Genomic DNA, 20657 nt, shown 5'->3' on the forward strand with positions numbered 1-20657 from the left:
CTGATGAGTGACTGGAATGCATTGCCAGAGGTGGTGGGGAGACAGATATTGAATTGAATATATTTTATTAGTCAAGTATGTATACATATAAGGAATTTGTCTTAGTGCTTTGCTCGCAAGTAACAACATGATATACAGTAGACAATTAAAAATAAAACATTATAATTGAAACATGTGAAGAATTAAATAAAATACCAGAGCACAAGGAGGCTGCAGTCTTTTGGTTCTTGAGTATTGCTACTGCTTGTGGGAAAAAAAACAGTTTTTATGTCTGGCTTTGGCGGCCTTGACAGTGCGGAGTCGCCTTCCAGAGGGTAGTGCTTCAAAGAGTTTGTGGCCAGGGTGAGAGGGGTCAGAGATGATCTTACCCGTTCGCTTGCTGGCCCTTGTAGTGTTCAGTTCGTCAATGGAGGACAGGTTGCGGTCAACAACATTCTCGGCTGATCGAACGATGCGCTGCAGCCTCTGGATGTCGTGCTTGGTGGCTGAGCCAAACCAGACCTTGATGGAGAAGGTGAGGACAGGCTCTATGATGGCAGTATAAAACTGGACCATCATTGCCTGTGGCAGATTGTGTTTCCTCAGCTGCCGGAGGAAGTACATCCTCTGTTGGGCCTTTTTTGACTGTGGAGTCGATGGTGGCCCCCCACTTATGGTCCTTGGAGATGATGGTTCCAAGGAACTTAAATGACTCCACAGACGTGACTGTGGTGTTGTTGATGATGAATGGGGGGGGAGTGGAGAGGGAGCTCTCCAGTACGATAGTGGCGTTTAAGATGCTTTTAGATAGGCATGTGTAGCGCAGGGAATAGAGGGATATAGATCATTACAGGCAGATGAGATGAGTTTAACCTGGCATCATGATCAGCACAGACATTATGGGCCGACGGGCCCGTTCCTATACTGTCCTGCTCTATATTCTATGACAATTGCAGAGAGGCAATAGAATGTTGGAATCTTGAGCAAAACACAATGTGCCGAGGAACTCCGAACAAGGGTCCCGACCCAAAACATCATCTGTCTATTCCATCCACCGATGTTGCCTGACCCCCTGAATTCCTCCAGCACTTCTCGTTTTGCTAAAGCCCCTGTCCCACTTGGCTGACCTTTTTTTACTCGTGGACATTTTTGAGCAGGTTGAAAAATGACCTACTTGAGGCCACGAGTACGCACAGATCACTCACGAGCATGAGGAAGAGTTAACGAAGACCTCCCACGACCTATGACCTCGTGGCGACCATGCTGCGAGTATGAGTCGGGGGCAAACTGTATGAAAAATATGGATTCTATTATCCCATGCTAACGGACACCTCCATTGGTCTCCCCTCTTGAATAAAGCCCACTGTTAGATTTTTTTTCTATTAAAGCTTACTTTAACAATCTTTGCCCAGAGGATTACAGTCCCTCCTTTGCCAATACCTTTGCGTAACACAAGCACGGTGGCTCAATGATAGAGTTGCTGCTTCGCAGCGTCAAAGACCCGGTTCGATTCTGACAACGGGTGCTGTCTATACAGAGTTTGTACGTTCTCCCCGTGACCTCGTGGTTTTTCTCCGGGTGCTCTGGTTCCCTGCCACACTCCAAAGACGTACAGGTTTGTAGGTTAATTGGCTTTGGTAAAAGTTATAAATTGTCCTTGGTGTGTAGGATAGTGTTAGTGAACGAGGACCAATAGTCGGTATGGACTCAGTGGGCCGAAGGGCCTGTTACCACGCTGTGTCTAAACGAAACCAAAACTCCCTGGTACCATTCTAGTAGATTCCCTTTGCATCTCCTCGAAGGTCACTCTAAATTAGAATCCCTAAAACTAGAGGAATAACTTCAGACGAGTTCTAGCTCTTCTCCCTTGTTTAAGAAAGAACTGCAGATGCTGGAAAATAATCTACGGTAGACAAAAATACTGAGAGAACTCAGCGGGAAGGCAGCATTTATGGAGAGAAGAAATCGGCGACGTTTCGGGGCGAGACCCTTCTTCACACTGATGTGCCCTTCTTTCTCACCCGCTGAGTTCCTCCAGCGTTTTTTGTCGACTCTTCTCCCTTTATACGTTAAAGGTTCAGATTTACCTCTGTTCTGCTCAAAGCCTCTATTTACTGAGCCATTGATCTTGTACTGTTTCTTAAAAAGGGCTTTGAACTCGTTCTGCAATCTCTAAAGGTTTATATAGGTCCCTGTACCTGCACAGCCGATGGAATTCTACCCTTCATATTGTTTGCAGAGCCACAGGAGGGTGAAACTGGTGCTGACTAAGGCTGGTTTTTGACGTATTTTATATTGTGATTTACTGCAGCTGGTCACAAATAATGCTACCAGCACCTTGTGTACAACTTGCTCTATATCCTCCCTGCCACGGGGGGGGGGGGGGGGGGGGGGGGGGGGGGGGGGGGGGGGGGGGGCTCTATCCTGCAGCTGTCAGCATGAATGAAGCCTTCTGAGCACATTCAGCAGACTAACATGTATATATATATATATATATATATATATCTCAGTACCACTGACGAGTTTTGTATTATCCCTGCCTTAATTGGGCTTCATGTGTTTTTTGCTTTCATCCAAGTGTTATGGGGAGTGATGGAACGCAGGTCTATACCTGTAAATCTCAACCATTGTGCATAAAGTCCTTACCTATCCCAGGGAGTGGCTGATGCTCAATGTCTCCAAGTCGAGAGATTTGGGTTTTGGCAAGAGAAATATCGAGATTTCCCCTAAGGGCGGCCACTTTGGCGCAGCGGTAGAGTTGCTGCCTTATAGCGCTTGCAGCACCGGAAACTCGGGTTTGATCCCGACTACGGGTGCTGTCTGCACGGAGTTTGTACGTTCTCCCCGTGACCTGCGTGGGCTTTCTCCAAGATCTTTGGTTTCCTCCCTCACTCCAAAGACGTACAGGTTTGTAGTTTAATTGGCTTGGTGTATGTGTAAAGTGGTCCCTAGTGGGTGTAGGATAGTGTTGGTGTACAGGGATCGCTGGTCGGTGCGGACTCGGTGGGCCGAAGGGCCTGTTTGCGTGCTGTATCACTAAACTAAACTAATAATTCACTGTTCCACTGCAGGGGTGTGTTCTGTCATGTAGATAAGACAAACTGCCTGCTCTCTAGAAGTGGCTGTGTGTATTCATAGAAATGTTCATTTCAAAATAAAGTGTTGGTAACTTACCGTTAGTGCCCTGGGCAATATTTATTTATTAAGCACTGCATAGAATACATCCTCTCATTGCTGCATAGAGTCATAGATTAATACAGTGTGGAAACAGGCCCTTTGGCCCAACACGCCCACACCGGCCAACAATGTCCCAGCTACACTAGTCCCACTTGCCTGCACTTGGTCCATTACCCTCCAAACCTGTCCTATCCATGTACCTGTCCAACTGTTTCTTCGACGATGGGATAGTCCCAGTCTCAACCACCTCCTCTGGCAGCTTGTTCCATACACCCACTACCCTTTGTGTGAAAAATTCTGGCTGAGTGGAAATTGGCTGTAGTGTTTCCTTTGTGTTACAGTGTGAGTAACGTTTAATTTAAGTGAGTCTCTGCCTGGAATACTGATGCAAACAAGATTTTTCATTGTTTCAGTCTGAAGAAAGGTTTTGGCCCAAACCGTTGCCTATTTCCTTCGCTCCATAGATGCTGCTGCACCCGCTGAGTTTCTCCAGCACTTTTGTGTACCTAAGATTTTTCATTGTACCTGTCCCTCACCGCTCTTGCACATATGATGATAAAATTGTCTCAATCTTGTGCTAGATTAAAAAATCCTGGAGTAACTCAGCGGGACAGGCAGCATCTTTGGAGAAAAGGAATAGGTGACGCTTCAGGTCGAGACCTATCTTAAGACTGAGAGTCCACATTGACTCTGGTGCTTTGGGTTCATCTTTGGAGTAATGAAAGTTACTTTTAATGTGCCTTTAGTCACGAATGGCTGCAAAAAAACCCATGGGAACTATAGATCAGTGAGCCTAACATCTGTGTTAAGTGGGTTCTTGGGGGGGATTCTGAAGTATAAGATAGATATATATATATATGTATTTGGAAAGAAAGGGATTGATTCGTGTTATCCAGCATGGCTTTGTGTGTGAGAGGTTATGTCTCATGAATTTGAATGCATATTTTTTTAAGTAGTAACCACAAAATTCAATGAGGGTAGGGCAGTAGACATAGTCCATGTGGAGTTCATTATTGATAAGGTTCTGCATGGTTGCCTGCTTTAAAGGTTAGATCGCATGTTTAGCCAGAGGGGGGGTGAATCTGTGGAATTCTTTGCTACAGAAGGTAACAATGTTACAACATTTTGAGATTTAAAAAATCAAGTGCAATTTATCCCATCAGATAAAGCATAAAAAGAAGTTTAATTTGACACCTAATTCACTTTCATATCTTCACTATTAAAAATGTTATGTCCATTTTCATACTCAGAAATTAGCATCTTGTTCCTTATTGCTTTTCCATTGACTTAACACAAAAGCTGTGATCGAGGACAGTCAAAAGCCCATAACTTTCTTAAAAATTAAGAGAACTGTATGAAAATTTCAGTTATTATAGATTCTGAAACAAATATAAAACATCGTACTTGGATTACCTGAAATTAAAGCATATAATTAGTTAATTACCTAATTGTAGCAAATTACAAAATTGACCGTTGTGACGGAAATACAGGTGCACAACCTTTTATCCGAAGATCCAAATAACGAAAACCTCCGAATAGCGGACATTTTTTCGGTCCTTGAAGAAAGGTCCTTGAAATGGTTCACCGAGGGCGGCCCGCAGAGGTGACAGCGGAATCTCCGGTCGGTCCTCGAAGAAAGGGGAACTAAATCCCCATTCATAAAAGAGAAGGTGAGGGTATATTGCGTGGGAGGGTTAATAATTGACAATATGCTGCTGCCTGCCCGCTGAGTTAAAAAGTTCCCACGGTAGACTCACAATACACAGTGTATCGTGAGTCTTGCGTGGGAACTTTTTAACTCGGCGGGCAGGCAGCAGCAGATTGTCGCTCCCTTCAGTTTCACCTCACCTACACCCCTCTGCTTCCCGGCCATGTGTGTGACCCCTTCCCTCCCCTCTCCAGCTCCCCGCCCATTGCACTGGCGCGGGGGCTTTGCACTGTCTTCACGTCGGCGATGCCAGCAGGTCAGTGCCAGTCACCGGAGACGTCAGGACCAACGGGACACCGACCCCCAGGCCCACCGCAAGCATGGAGATCCCAGAGACCCACAGCCAGCAGCAGCCCAGCCCCGTTCCAACTGCAGAGGAAAACTGCAAACTGGCCGGAGACATCAGGACCACCAGAAGCCACTCTCCAATGGGCCGCTACGGCGACAAGTGGCAGTTCGCCCACAGCCCGAGCTGCGCCCCCTCATCGGGACACCGACCCCCATGCCCACTGCAAGCACGGAGATCCCAGATCAGCAACTCCAGCCCAGCCCCGCTCCAACTCCAGAGGAACACGCTCCCCGTATGGGCAGAAGCTGATGGTGTGCAAGGTACGTCTTGATCTTGGGGTCACGCAGCTCGGGCTGTGGGCGAACTGCCACTTGTCGCCGTAGCTGCCCATCGGGGAGCGGATTCCTCTGGAGTTGGAGGGGGAGGGGGGTATTGTGCTGTTTGATCGCCTCCTGCTATCTCAGGGACAGGGAGACAGGACGTTCACCGAGGGTGGCCCGCAGAGGTGACAGCGGAACCTCCGGTCGGGCCCTCGAAGAAAGGGGAACTAAATCCCCATTCATAAAAGAGAAGGTGAGGGTACATTGCGCGGGAGAGTAGGAATCCCAAGACAAAGTTGAGTGAGCGTTCACCGAGAGTGGCCCGCAGAGGTGACAGCGGAACCTCCGGTCGGTCCTGGAAGAAAGGGGAACTAAATCCCCTTCATAAAAGAGAAGCGGAGGGTATATTGCCCGGGAGGGTATATCGCCTACCTGGAAGAAAACGGACATTGTTTCCAGGATGTCGTCTGCACACCAAAGCTCACCAAAGCTCACATTTGGCGCTAAACATGGCCCGCCAAAGCTCACGTTTGGCGCCAAGCGCACGTCGCCTCTGCTGCACACGGATATAAGAGTGTGAAAATGTCGCCTTAGGCCGCCTAAGGGCATGTAGCCCCGCTAGGGTGACATGAGTGCGAGAGGTGATTCAATGCTGCGGTCACATTTACAAATTCAGGAATTCATTCAACACACTGCATTTCATACAGACATTTATTCTGCAAGAAAAAACAACATTGAAGACTCAAACTCGCGACCGAGGAACTGCCGGGATCAAGGCGCAAACTCGCGACCTTGCGGATATGAGCCGAGCACTCTACCACTGAGCCAGCCATTAAAATCTACGCTAAAAAATTTCCATTCCGAAGGCTGACAAATTCCGAATTACGAAAAATGTCTGGTCCCAAGGCTTTCGGATAAAAGGTTGTGCACCTGTAGTAATAAACACCCTGACTGCCTTGAAAATTCAAAAATTTGATATTTTCAAGATCAGAACTTAAATATTATTGTATTATATGCTGTAAGTCCGTAACAGATAGGTAAATAAATTACAATTTCTAGCAATAGACCTTTATGAAGAAGATCAGTTACTAGCTGGTACATTGGCATATCATAATCAGTAGCATCATCATACTCCTCAGATTGTAAACAATAAGCAACTCTGTACACCTTGTTTTTCCTCAACTTTTCAGTTTTGGCATTGTAAACTACAAGTTTCTGCTCTTCAAACTACGCATGACATGCCTTTCTGACCAATACTTTCCCATTAAGAATGTCCTGTAGATTCCATTTCTTAAGAAAAGGATATTTTAAAAAAAATATCCAAATAACAAACTAATCCCATTCACACAAGAATTCACAATATAACATGATTTTTAAATGTCGCTGTCATGAATTTATATGCAGGTGGAAGGACTGTTTAGTTCCCATAAATTAATCCAGAAACATCCACTCAAAATATAATCAACATGATTGTTTTTTGCACAATACATATTTTGCTCAATACATATTTTGTGAATATTTAGTTTAAAAATAATGATCATGAAGAGAGAATAACACAAAATATAGACAATTTAGACGGCTTATGACATGATTGTCCAAAAAAAAGAGCATTTTAATCATCTTGCGAGTGGGTGTTTCTGTAACGCGATCGATTGGAACGTTGCATTTGCGGTGAATTTGAACCCCATATCGGCAGGAAAAACACTGCCGGTTCGTATGGGGCCCAAATAACATTTTCGCAATGTAAAATTAGATTAAAGCCATCCCAAGTAGCAAGATTATATGAAAAATAAACGACTTGCCCTTTGTTTTGTCCCGTTGTTGCGATCCGTCACGTTGTAGGCGTTAAAGGAGTTAGAAGTCGCTTTTTATTTTAATCCAATTAGTAAATTGTCCAGCGGTTTATAAAAATAAAAAATAAAAACCGGGAACGGAAGTCCGATCGATTTTTCTTCATCAGCTTGCAGCCCGAGGAAATCCGCCTCTGACAAGCAATACAACCTGGATTTTAATCCCGCCCCCCCCCCCCCCCCCCCTCAAAGGCGCCATTTGGATGTGTGGTACAAGGCAAGATTAGTAAATTTGCAGGTGACACTAAATATAGTCTCATAGACAGTGAAAATGGTTATCAAGACTTACAGCGGCATTTGATTATCTAGAACAGGGGTACCTAGGATTACAAGTAGATAGTTCCCTGAATGCGGCAAAACATTCCATGAATTTGAATGACTCAATTTACACTTCACACTGCCTTGGCAAGGCCACCAGCATAATCAAGAATGAGTCTCACCCTGGTCACTCCCTCTTCTCCCCTCTCCCAGCAGGTAAGGGGCACAGAAGTGTGAAAACGCACACCTCCAGATTCAGGGACATTCTTTCCAGTTGTTCTCAGGCAACTGAATCATTCTATCAACAACTAGAGAGCGATCCTGAGCTACTGTGTACCTTATTGGAGACCCTCGGACTATCTCTAATCAAACATTACTGGACTTTCTCTGACACTAAACATTATTCCCTTTATCGTGTAGCTGTACACTGTGGTTGGCACGATTATAATCATGTATTGTCTTTCTGCTGACTGGATAGCACGCAACAAAAGCTTTTCACTGTATCTCGCTACACGTGACAAATAAACAAAACTAAGGCTAAACTAATCACAGGTAGGCAAGGTGGTGAAGAAGGCATTTGGCACACCAACCTTAACTCAGTGCTTTCCTTCGGCGACTGCCAGGCAGAAGCCACAAGTCCAACACCTCCAGATTCAGGAACAGGTACTTTCATACAACCATCAGGTTCTTGAACTGAGCCGCACAACCCTAATCCTACCTTAGCAACAGAACATTGGGAACCGCCTTTTGCACTATCTTACTCGTTTTTCTAATTGTGCATTTTTGCACGAATCACTCACAATTATTTTGCAGCCATCTTTATTTCAACCGTGTTTTGTGTATTTTATGTATTTGTACACTTTCTATGTCTGTGCTTCTGATACTGTGGCAAGCAAGATTTTCAGAGTATCTATACCATGGTTTACTTGTGCAACTGACCATAAACTCGAATTGTCTTTTAAGACTGAGATGAGGAAAAACGTTTTCACCCAGAGAGTTGTGAATCTGTGGAATTCTCTGCCACAGAAGGCAGGGGAGGCCAATTCACTGGATGTTTTCAAGAGAGAGTTAGATTTAGCTCTTCGGGTTAAGGGAATCAAGGGATATGGGGGGGGGGGGGAAAGCAGGAACTGATTATGGATGATCAGCCATGATCATATTGAATGGCGGTGCTGCCTCGAAGGGCCGAATGGCCTATTCCTGCACCTATTTTCTATGCTTCTATGTCTTGTGTTGCAGTTGTATGAGACATTGGTGAGGCAGAACTGGGAGAGTAGAAGTGTGTGCAATTTTGGCCGCCTGCTGGAGGAAAGATGCCCTTAAGCGGGAATGAGTGCAGAGAAATGTTACACTAAAACCCCCTTTTCACGGGGCGACTTGACGCAAGAGGTAACAAGAGTTTAACATCGTGGGAACCTCGTGCGGTAACAGTACGGCATTCGTGGACCACCGTGGCGCTAACGGCAGGTAATCGTGTAACTTGGGTACTCGGGAGAAAATTCAAACATGTTTGAATTTGTCCAAGAGTGACTTGTACACTTGTGGTTGAGCATTGCAACATTTTATGAACGTAGTGGCCAGTGCGATATCCGTAGTAACTCTTGCGGTTACCGTGTGAACTCCTGCAAACGGTGAACCCGGAAGTTGGATAGAGTGAATCCAGCCAGTTTGCTATTTACATACAAATCTAATAAAACTAGCTAACAAGCATTTCATTAATGTCAGTGTGTCTCTTTTTGTCTGAAAGCAGTTTCTAACTGGAGGAACTCCGCGGGCCAGGCAGCATCTACGGAGGGAAATTGACAGGCGAGCCTTTCCTCAGGCTGCCTTATCTCTCTACCCCCCCCAACTCCCACCCACACACGCGAATGCTGGAGAAACTCCGCGGGTGCAGCAGCATCTATGGAACGAAGGAAATAGACAACGTTTCGGCCCCGCTGCACCCGCTGAGTTTCTCCAGCATTATGTGGGGGGGGGGGGGGGGGGGGGGGGGGGGGAGGGGGGGGGGGGGGGGGGGGGGGGGGGGGGGGGGGGGGGGGGAGAGACATAAGGCAGCCTGAAGAATGGGTCGCCTGTCCATTTCCCTCCGTAGATGCTGCCTGGCCCGCGGAGTTCATCCATTCATGCCTGTGTGAGAGAGAGGGAGGAGAGAGAGAGAGAGAGGCAGTCCTGGTCAGTCCTTTGAAGATAGACACCAGTTGCTTGGAGCAACTCAGCGGGAGAGAAGGAACGGGTGGCGTTTCGGGTCGAGAGCCTTCTTCAGACTGAAAGTTTCACCTCTCAGTAGATCATAAAATAACACAATCATCACGGTCAATGTGAGATACAGTGTTTATTCATATTTGACAAAGTAAAAAGACGACCTTGCACATATTGAGAGAAGGTGCATCACACGAAACAACATTTGTCTAAAAAAACACAGATTATTCTTCAGCTCATTAAAGAGCTCGGGTGAAAAAAAACAATATAGTGTGTGACAACAAAGTAACATCATTTGTGCCACGTGATTAACTACACTACAGTCCACGATGTTCATTCGGGAAAGATCGGGAGACGGACAAGTCACTCGCACAAATGACAGAATTGCCGAGTACCGTGGGAACTCTTTACTCTACCCCCGTTATATCGTGTGATATCGTGCTAGACCACGACCACTCCACTCTGGCTACATCTTGCGTCAAGTCGCCCCGTGAAAACTAGCCATAATGTTGCCAGGATTCAAGGGCTTGAGCTACAGGGAGTGGCCAGGCAGGCTGAGACTTTATTCCTTGCAGCATAGAAGACCTTAAAGAGGTGTATAAAATCACGAGGAACATGCAGTTTTTACCCCAGATTAGGGATAACAAGAACTAGAGGGAATAGGTTTAAGGCAAAGATTCCCAACCTGGGGTAAATTTAAAATACTCATGTCCCCCTTTGTCAGTTGTTTTATTATGGTAGAAGTGAAAACTCAAATTGCTGAACAAAACAGGGTGGGGGTAAATTTACATTCGAAACGTTGCCAGGGGGTAAAATGTTGAGAACCCATGGTTTATGGTGGGGGGGGAAGATTTAATAGGAACCTAAAAGGCAACTAATTTATGCAGAAGATTTATAAAACAAACGGCCAGTGGAAGTAGATGGGGCAGATAAAATGACAATGTTTAAAATATATTTGGGTAGGTACTTGTATAGAAAAGGTTTAGAGGGATTTTGGTCCAGCGTGGACGTGGGACTATCTTAAATGGGCATCTTGGTTTGCATGGACAAGTTGGGCCGAAGAGCCTGTTTCTGTGCCATCTGCCTCTACTCAGCAAGTACATTGATGTGGGGAGGGAGGAAAATTACAAAGCCTGAGAAATTAATGTCATTTCTAAATTATATTAAACAGCCCTTTTGATTTGCAAAATTGTTTTTGCAAATATGGAATATGATGCACATGATATCGTTAGGGAGAAAATTTGGATCCATCTTGACTTGAGTTGGGGTCTGGATCGCATTTTCAACGGTTCAAAAGTACTTTATTGTTACATGTACCGAGGTACAGGGAAATTATTTTTTGCATACTCTTCAGTACAAATATTACTATACAGGTGCACAACCTTTTATCCGAAGATCCAAATAACGAAAAGCTCCGAATAGCGGACATTTTTTCGGTCCTTGAAGAAAGGTCCTTGAAGACGTTCACCGAGGGCGGCCCGCAGAGGTGACAGCGGAACCTCCGGTCGGTCCTCGAAGAAAGGGGAACTAAATCCCCATTCATAAAAGAGAAGGTGAGGGTATATTGCGCGGGAGGGTTAATAATTGACAATATGCTGCTGCCTGCCCGCTGAGTTAAAAAGTTCCCACGGTAGACTCACGATACACAGTGTATCGTGAGTCTTGCGTGGGAACTTTTTAACTCAGCGGGCAGGCAGCAGCAGATTGTCGCTCCCTTCAGTTTCACCCCACCTACACCCCTCTGCTTCCCGGCCATGTGTGTGACCCCTTTCCCCTCCCCTCTCCAGCTCCCCGCCCATTGCACCGGCGCGGGGGCTTTGCACTGTCTTCACGTCGGCGATGCCAGCAGGTCAGTGCCAGTCACCGGAGACGTCAGGACCAACGGGACACCGACCCCCAGGCCCACTGCAAGCACGGAGATCCCAGAGACCCACAGCCAGCAGCAGCCCAGCCCCGTTCCAACTCCAGAGGAAAACTGCAAACTGGCCGGAGACATCGGGACCACCAGAAGCAGCTCCCTGATGGGCCGCTATGGCGACAAGTGGCAGTTCGTCCACAGCCCGAGCTGTGCCCCCTCATCGGGACACCGACCCCCAGGCCCACTGCAAGCACGGAGATCCCAGATCAGCATCTCCAGCCCAGCCCAGCTCCAACTCCAGAGGAACACGGTAGGGGCAGAAGCTGATGGTGTGCAAGGTACGTCTTGTTCTTCGGGTGCCGCAGCTCGGGCTGTGGGCGAACTGCCACTTGTCGCCGTAGCGGCCCATCGGGGAGCGGATTCCTCTGGAGTTGGAGGGGGAGGGGGGTGTGCTGTTTGATCGCCCCCTGCTATCCCAGGTTCAGGGACAGGGAGACACAGCGACTTTTGAGACTGGTGGGCAATCACTTCCAAAGTTCTGCCCACACAGTCAGTACACCTCTCCTACACTGCATTTCACACAAACATTTATTCTGCAAGAAAAAACTACATTGAAGACTCAAACTCGCGACCGAGTAACTGCTGGGATCGAGGCGCAAACTCGCGACCTTGCGGATATGAGCCGAGCACTCTACCACTGAGCCAGCCGTTAAAATCTACGCTAAAAATCTTCCACTCCGAAGGCCGAAAAATTCCGAATTACGAAAAGTGTCTGGTCCCAAGGCTTTCGGATAAAAGGTTGTGCACCTGTACTATGCTTTTGGCACTTTGGCCTTCATCAATCAGAGTATTGAGTATAGACGTCGGGAGGTCATGTTGCAGTTGTGTAAGATGTTGGTGAGACTGCATTTAGAATATTGTGTTCAGTTCTGGGCACCATGTTATAGGAAAGATATTGTCAAGCTTGAAAGGGTTCAGAAAAGATTTACGAGGAAGTTGCTAGGACTAGAGGGTGTGAGCTATAGGGAGAGGTTGAGTAGCCTGGGTCTCTATTCCATGGAGCATAGGAAGATAAGGGGGGATCTTATAGAGGTATATAATATCATGAGAGGAATAGATCGGGTAGAGTTTTTTATCCAAAGTAGAGGAATCGAAGACCAAAGGACATAGGTTCAAGGTGAAGAGGAAAAAATTTAATAGGAATCCGAGGGGTAACATTTTCACACAGAGGGTGGTGAATTTGACTAGCCAAATATTGTTGTATTGCTCTGGGATGGGATCACTCCCAGTTGCACCCAATTACTTTGTCTCGGTTTAAATAAGTTGAGTGAAGAATTATAAATACAGAAAACTATTTAGTTGTTTTTAGTTTTTGAGATACAATGCGAAACGGGCCTTTTGACCACCGAGTCCACGCCGACCAGCGATCCCCGCACGCTAACACTATCCACTAGGAACAATTCGCAATTTTTACCAAAGCCAATTAACCTACAAGCCCATACATCTTCGGAGTGTGGGAGGAAACCGGAGCACCTGAATAAAACCCCACATGGTCACAGGGAAAACGTACAAAATCCGTATGGACAGCACCCATTGTCAGAATCGAACCGGGTCTTTGGCGCTGTGAAGCAGCAACCATTGAACCCGGTCTCTAGTGCTTCCTCTTCTTCTTCGAGTCCGTTGCAATCTCAGATGTCGTTCTGCCAGTATCTGGCGCAGGTCACAGCTGGTCGGGTCGGTTCAGCCAGGTCCTGGGGGCTGCACTGGGGGGCGTCGTCACACTCCAGTAGGTGGGACATTGTCTGTACTGCTCCACAGCTGCATGTGTCTTCTGCCTGGTAGTTCCATGCTTTCATAAGTGCTTTGCACCTCCCCTGCTCCACTCGTAAGTTAAGGGTCTGTTGAGGGTCTTCCAGGTTGGCCATGGGAGGTCGTGCCCGCTGGCGAGGCATTCAGTCGGAGTGATTCCTCTCTCCATCCAGTCGTGGGCTCGTGTGTTGAGCTGGCTCCATTCATCTTTCCAGATTTTGGTCCTTGCTGTTTCTTTGGTTGTCTGGAGAGGTGGGAACGTCTGCAAGAAACTGGCTCTAGATTTCAGTCGGGGTGGAGGTGCTGTGTGTCCGTGCAGGGGGTGCCTGGTATCGATCTCCTGTGCTCTCCGCTCGTCTTGGGCGACGATGGATCGTCTGATATGGGGGGGGGGGCAATACCAGCTAGGGCGTAGAGGCACGGGACTGGCGTTGTCTTTATGCATCCCGTGATAATGCGGCAGGTGTCGTTGAGGGCTGTGTCAACCAGTTTGGTGTGGTGGGAGCGGCTCCAGCTTGAGCACGTGTATTCAGCTGTGGAGAAGCACAGGGCTAGGGCAGTTGCACGGATGGTTGGTGGATCAGCGCCCCACTTTGAGTTTACCAGTTTGCGCAGGATGTTGTTGCGAGTGTTGACCTTGGCTTTGGTGTTGTGAAGGTGGGTTTTGAAAGAGAGTGTCCTGTGGAGTGTGACTCCGAGGTACACGGGGTGGAGGTGGTTGGAGAGTTTGTGGCCATCCCATGAGACGCTCAGCTGTTTTCCTGCATCTCGGTTTTTAAGATGGAAGCTGCATAGTTGGGTTTTTGATGGGTTGGGTTTCAGGTGGTTGTCATTGTAGTAGGTTGTCATCTCTTGGAGGGCGGGCGCTTTCCAGGACAGACTCGATCTTCTGGAAGTTCTCCTGTTGGGTGGAGATGCGGTGGTCATCAGCATAGATGAAGCAGTGGCATTGTGGGGGAAGTGGTTGGTCGTTGGTGTAGATGTTGAAGAGGAGGGGGGCCAGTACGCTGCCTTGTGGTAGGCCATTCATTTGTGTTTTCCATTTGCTCTTCTTGTCGTTTAGTTGAACAAAGAAGCTCTTGTTGTTGAGGAGGCTTTTGATGACTTGGCACAGGTCGAGGTCACCAGTCATGTCAAAAGGTTTCCTGATCACGGAGCGGTGCTGGACAGTGTCGTAGGCAGCGGTGAGATCTATGAAAGCTGCTCCGGTGATGAGTTTGCACTCAAAACCGTCCTCTAGTGTTGAAAGGCGGCAACTCTACTGCTGCGCCACCAGGCCACCCATTTCTGATGGGCAGCATCTCAACTAGTGTAAAGAGTTAAGTATTTGTGTATTTGCCCGCAGAGGCTGCCTGACTTGCTGAACATTTCCTACGTTTTAAATTTTTAAATAAATTCTCAGTATCTGTTGTAATGCCTGTCATTTTCAAATAGCCTCTCAATTTGTAGGGGGTTTGTTGGATGAAACAAAATGGAATAAATGAGTATAAACAAAACTGCAGATGCTGGAAATCTGAAATGTTCTGATCACGGTCTTTCACCTAAAACACACGCACTTTTCTTTCCACAGATGCAGCCTGATCTGCAGAGTGCTTTTCACGTTTTCTATTTTTAATCTCAGTGGCTGAAATAGTTGTTTATAGTCTTTAGGCTTTAGTGGTACAGTGCGGAAACGGTTCCTTCTGCCCACCGAGTCTACATCGACCAGCCAATACGCTAACACTATTCTACTCGCTAGGGACAATTTTATGGAAGCTGATTATCCTACAAACCTGTATGTCCTTGGAGTATGTGTGGAAATTGGAGAAAACCCAAGCAGCCACAGGGAGAACATACAAACTCCGTACATAGAAACAAAGAAAATAGGTGCAGGAGGAGGCCATTCGGCCCTTCGAGCCAGAACCGCCATTCATTATGATCATGGTTGATCGTCCCAAATCAATAACCCGTGCCTGCCTTCTCCCCATATCCCTTGATTCCACTAGCCCCTAGAGCTCTATCTAACTCTCTCTTAAATCCATCCAGCGATTTGGCCTCCACTGCCCTCTGAGGCAGGAAATTCCACAAATTCACAACGCTCTGGATGAAAAAGTTTGTTCTCACCTCAGTCTCAAATGGGCACCCCTTTATTATAAGAACCAGACTCTTAGAAACAGAACATCCAAGTACAGACAGCACCCGTAGTCGGAATCGGACCGGGCTTCTGGTGCTATAAGGCAGCAATTCTACCGTTGTGTCACTGTGCTGCCTACAGCTGGGTTAGATGGTGACCTGGAAGAATCTTGAACGTTTGATAAACATTTGATTTGAATTTAATTAATCTGAGGTACAACGTGGCGTTTTCTGATTTAAAAAAAAAAAACTTCCCGTGAAAAGTCTTGAATGCCGAGGAAGTGCAAAGCTGGGGAATATTTTATTGTGCCTGTGAAATGGTGGTGTCTCCAGCTGCAATGTGTTGCTGTTGGCCAATCTACATCAGTGCTACTGGTTTGAAATTGTAATTGTTCCCAGAGACATTGAGCAATCCCGATATTATCCTGAGCCAGCAAGGATGGTGGTGCATTTCAGGACAATTCTTGTTCAAGACATGAGGAAGGAAGGAGCAGAAGGACACTTCATCTAACCCAGCCAGCTGCATGGGAGCAGAAGTCTGCAGAAGGGTCTTGACACGAAACGTCACCCAACAATATTAGCATCTGTGAAGGGAGATTTAATATTTCAAGTTAATACTCTTTCATCAGAAACGTGAAGAGTTAGAAAACGGGTATGCTTCAACATTGCAGAGAAGTGCAGACAACAGAATTTCTGTGTCAAGGTGGAGGCTGAGAGACTGCACAGCACGTGGTAGCAGTGCAGGTTGAGAGGGGGAGGTGAAGGCCTGTTAATCACAGCTGCTCTGTACAGCAGAGATAAAAATAGATGTGGATGTGGGAGAGTGGGAGGTGGTGGAACTGGGAGACATAGAACTTGCAGTCACTAAAGATCTGAAGTAAAAGTCGCTGCTGGAAATACCGAGCAGGTCAGGCAGCATCTGTGGAAAGAGAAAATTGTAGTCCCAATACCTCCCATCAGCACCAGTCCACCATGTTGGCGACTCGAAAGGCTGGTCATATGAAATTTGTGTATTTCCATTTCCATCAGAACTGCCTGATATTGATGAAAGATTTTAATTAAGCATTTTTCTTTTTTTTTAATATATTATATTTTATTTAAACATGTTTGCCCGTCGGGCAAAAGATCATAGGGGTGTGAAAAGGCACGCCGCCAGATTGAGCGATGGTTTCTTCCCAGCTGTTTTCAGGCAACTGAACCATCCTACTACTAGCTAGAGAGCAGCGCTGAACTGCTAACTTCCTCATTGGAGACCTGTGGACTATCTGTGATCGGATTTGATAGGCTTTGTTTTGCTCAATTGTAATCATGTACGTGCCTTTCTGCTGACTGGTTAGCACGCAACAAAAGTCTTTCACTGTACCTTGGTACTCGTGATGATAAACTAAACCCAAACTCGAATGCTGCCAGATTTTCTGAATATTTCATGCAATTTTGTTTTTCTTTTCATCAGTTGCAGTGCTTTGTGTCTCATTTGCAGCATGTTCACCTATCTCTGTTACCATTCATCCCCTTCTATTTACACAGTCGCTCATATATTTTTGTGTCGGGGGCAGCGCCTTTCATAAGTTGTAGGAGCAGAATTAGGCCATTCGGCCCATCAAGTCTACTACACCATTCAATCATGGCTGATCTATCTTTCCCTCTCTACCCCATTCTCCTGCTTTCTCCCCGTAACCTTTGACACCCTTACTAATCAAACACATGACGATGTCTGCTTTAAAAATATCCAAAGACTTGACCTCCACCACTATCCGTGACAATGAATTCCACAGGTTCACCACCCACTGACTAAACAAAATTCTCCTCATCTCCTTTCTAAAGATAAATCCTTTATTTTGAGCTTCTTTATCTCTACCAACTTCATGTGCAGGGCATTCTGAACTCCAATATGTTCTTCCTCAAAATGTTGTACTCTCCCACTAGGGACCCTTCAGCTTTTTCTGTCCCAAGGCAAACAAAAGGTAGACACAAAAAGCAGGAGTAACTCAGCAGGACAGGCAACATCTCTGGAGAGAAGGAATGGGTGACGTTTCGGGTCGAGACCGTTCGTCAGACTGGTTAGGGATAAGAGAAACGAGAGATATAGGTGATGATGTAGATAGATAAAGAACAACGAATGAAAGGTATGCGAAAAAGTAACGATGATAATGGAAACAGGGCATTGTGAGTTGTTTGTTAGGTGAAAACGAGAAGCTTGTGTGGCTTGGGTGGGGGAGGGATAGAGAGAGAGAGGGGGAATGTCGGGGCTACCCGAAGTTCGAGAAATCAATATTCAAGGAAAAGAAACCTAGACTCTCCCAGTTATCCCATCACAACAGCAACACTCCATCCCAGGACACATCCTGGAAAATCCCCACTGCATCCTCTCCAGTTTCTCGAATGTAGCGTCTTACATTTGGCATTGTAATATGTATCAAAGATCAGCGAGGAGGGAACTTTGAAAGGAAACTACCCAACATAGGCAAGAGGCTTAATGGGCTGTCAAATCTGTCGGGAGGGAATGGAATAATTTTCTGATGTAGAATGGACATCAACAGTGAAGCATGTAGGAAGGAACTGCAGATGCTGGTTTACACTGAAGATGGACACAAAATGCTGGTCACTCAGCAGGACAGGCAGCATATCTGGAGAGAAGTTAATGGGTGATGTTTCGGGGTCGAGACCCTTCTTCAGGCTGGAGGAATCACCGAGGGTGAGCAGAAAGAGCGGGTGTTGCTCTGATGGGAGGGTGTCAGTCTGATGAAGGGTCTCGACCCGGAACGTCACCCATTCCTTCTCTCCAGCAATAGTGAAGTGCTCTCTGCAACTTTAAAATCAGCTTGTTTTCCAACTCCCTCCAGTTCTGATGAGGGATCCTTGACCTTCAACAATGACTTTGTTCGTCTCCCCATGGATGCTGCTGACTGCTTCCAATGTTGTGTTTTAATATTTGTGTTGGATTAGGGATATGTGCGTGGGCACACACTGGGACAATAGAAGTTTGTAAAGGGCAGAAAGGTATTGGATCCTGAGATTTGAAAACTACGATGACACTCCAAAGTTGAGGGGTTATTTGGACATGGGTGGTGTTGTGAGATTGGGGCATGGGCAGCAGAGGAACGGTAATGGACAGCAAGGAGCAGCAGAGCGAGAACTTGGTCAAAATAATTTCGTAGTTTACAGTGAGATAAAGGCATCTGATTCTGACCATTTAAAACATGGAGAATGAATATCAAAACTATGGTGAGGGTGTGAGATGAGTTTATAAATAAGGCCTTAAGATATAGGAGCAGAATTAGGCCATGTGGTCCATCGAGTGCTATTCTATCCATTGATCTGCCATTCTGGCAGAGATAGATAGATTCTTGATTAGTACGGGTGTCGGGGGTTATGGGGAGAAGGCAGGAGAATGGGGTTAGGAGGGAGAGATGGATCAGCCATGATTGAATGTTGGAGTAGACTTGTTCGGCCGAATGGCCTAATTCTGCTCCTAGAACTTGTTGTCGCTTCAGATTTGCAGCCTACAACTTATGAACGTATGTTACGGTCCATTAATCAATCATGTCTAATCAAATGGCTCTCAAGGCTAATGTGATTCACAGGTGACAAGAAATGAAAGCGATTGGAATAGTGATCTTTTAAAATAAAAATAAAAATGATAATATGGTTTGGAGCTTTGATTTGCATTGATTGGGATGATAGTGGGGAGATGAACTAATGGACAATAAAGGATACTTTGACTTTGACTTTGGGTAATTGAGTGTACATTTAGATAATTCAGTGAATAGAATGGTTGGGCTTGTGGGGTTGTCAAGACATGGAAGTAACTTCTTTCGAGAACTCTGGAGCAACAGTGGAGTTGCTGCCTTACAGCGCCAGACCCGGGTTCGATCCTGACTACGGGTGTCGTCTGTACGGAGTTCTCCCCGTGACTGCATGGGTTTTGTTCGTGTGCTCTGGTTTCCTCCCACACTGTAAAGATGTGCAGGTTTGCAGATTAATTGGCTTTGGGACCATTTTTGAATTGTCCCTATTGTGTCGGATTGTGCAAGTGGACTATGCGATCGCTGGTCGGTGCGGAATCGTTGGGTTATAGGACCTGTTTCTGTACTGTGTGGTTCTGACCCTTCAATGGATGCTTTCTGACCTGCTGAGTGTTTACAACATTTTTCTGTTCTTACGTCTTGAAGGGTTTGTGCCCTTGTTATCCTGTAAGCTCCGTACCAGCTTGCGACATATGGTGTGCCAACAAAACAGAATTCTTCCTGCACAGTATAAATCAGGGCTGTGGAGTCGATACCCAAAACACCCGACTCCTTGATTTCTTGTGACTCCGACCCCTAGATATAATTCAATATCTGCTTTGATGCCATTACACAAGATGGCATTTCATAAGAACTACATGAATCATCGGACTATACCTTTTAAATCCATGTCTTTAAAGTTTCGAGTCTAATGGTTGCATGGGCGGAAAATCCCGGAGGGGGGGGGTGTGACACACACTTCCTCCCCATCTTTTGAGAGGGGGGGACAATCCCCCCCCCCCCCCCCCATGTTTTGTAATCCGGAATTTAAAACTTGGCGAAAATAAATCTACGAAAAAATCTCCGCTTTCCGCGAGAGTGGGGGTGAGACCGATGATCGAGGGCACCGATTGGACGAGAGAGACGTTGGTCAGCAGGCAGTAAGGGGGGCGGGACATGATGATTCAGCGCGATGATTGGAGGAGGGAGGTGTCGGTCAGAGGCGGAAGTAGGGGGGTGGGACTGAGGATAGAGTGCGGTGATTGGAGGAGGGAGACATCCTGATGGAGCAAAGATCATAGAGCGGAGCTTGAATCGGCCCGTTCGCGGGGCTTTTCATCGCCCGGTGCGGCACGGCTTAAAATCGACCTAGGGATCTTCCACCGCCCCGTGGTCAAATCGCTGCGTCAAGGCGATCGAAGCTCCTGATGTCAAAGCCACCGCCGGGCGATGAAAGTCCCCGCGAATGGGCCGATTGAAGCCCCACGATTTGGGCCGGACGAAGCTGCTGTTGCTGGAGTTTGGAGTCGGTCACCAACCAGGTCAGCTCCCGATTTTACCATCCACAGGGCCCACGACTGAATCCTTCAAAG

At 46.6% G+C, this 20657-nt stretch overlaps 1 protein-coding gene across 5 annotated transcripts in view; it reads left to right on the forward strand.

Annotated features, from left to right (window-relative positions):
• The window catches only part of LOC129700020 (exportin-1-like), a 105161-nt gene that overhangs the window by 27744 nt on the left and 56760 nt on the right, over nt 1-20657 (forward strand). The window lies entirely within an intron of this gene.

Source organism: Leucoraja erinacea, chromosome 9 (genome assembly GCF_028641065.1).
Source record: "Leucoraja erinacea ecotype New England chromosome 9, Leri_hhj_1, whole genome shotgun sequence".
NCBI classification, from domain to species: domain Eukaryota; kingdom Metazoa; phylum Chordata; class Chondrichthyes; order Rajiformes; family Rajidae; genus Leucoraja; species Leucoraja erinaceus.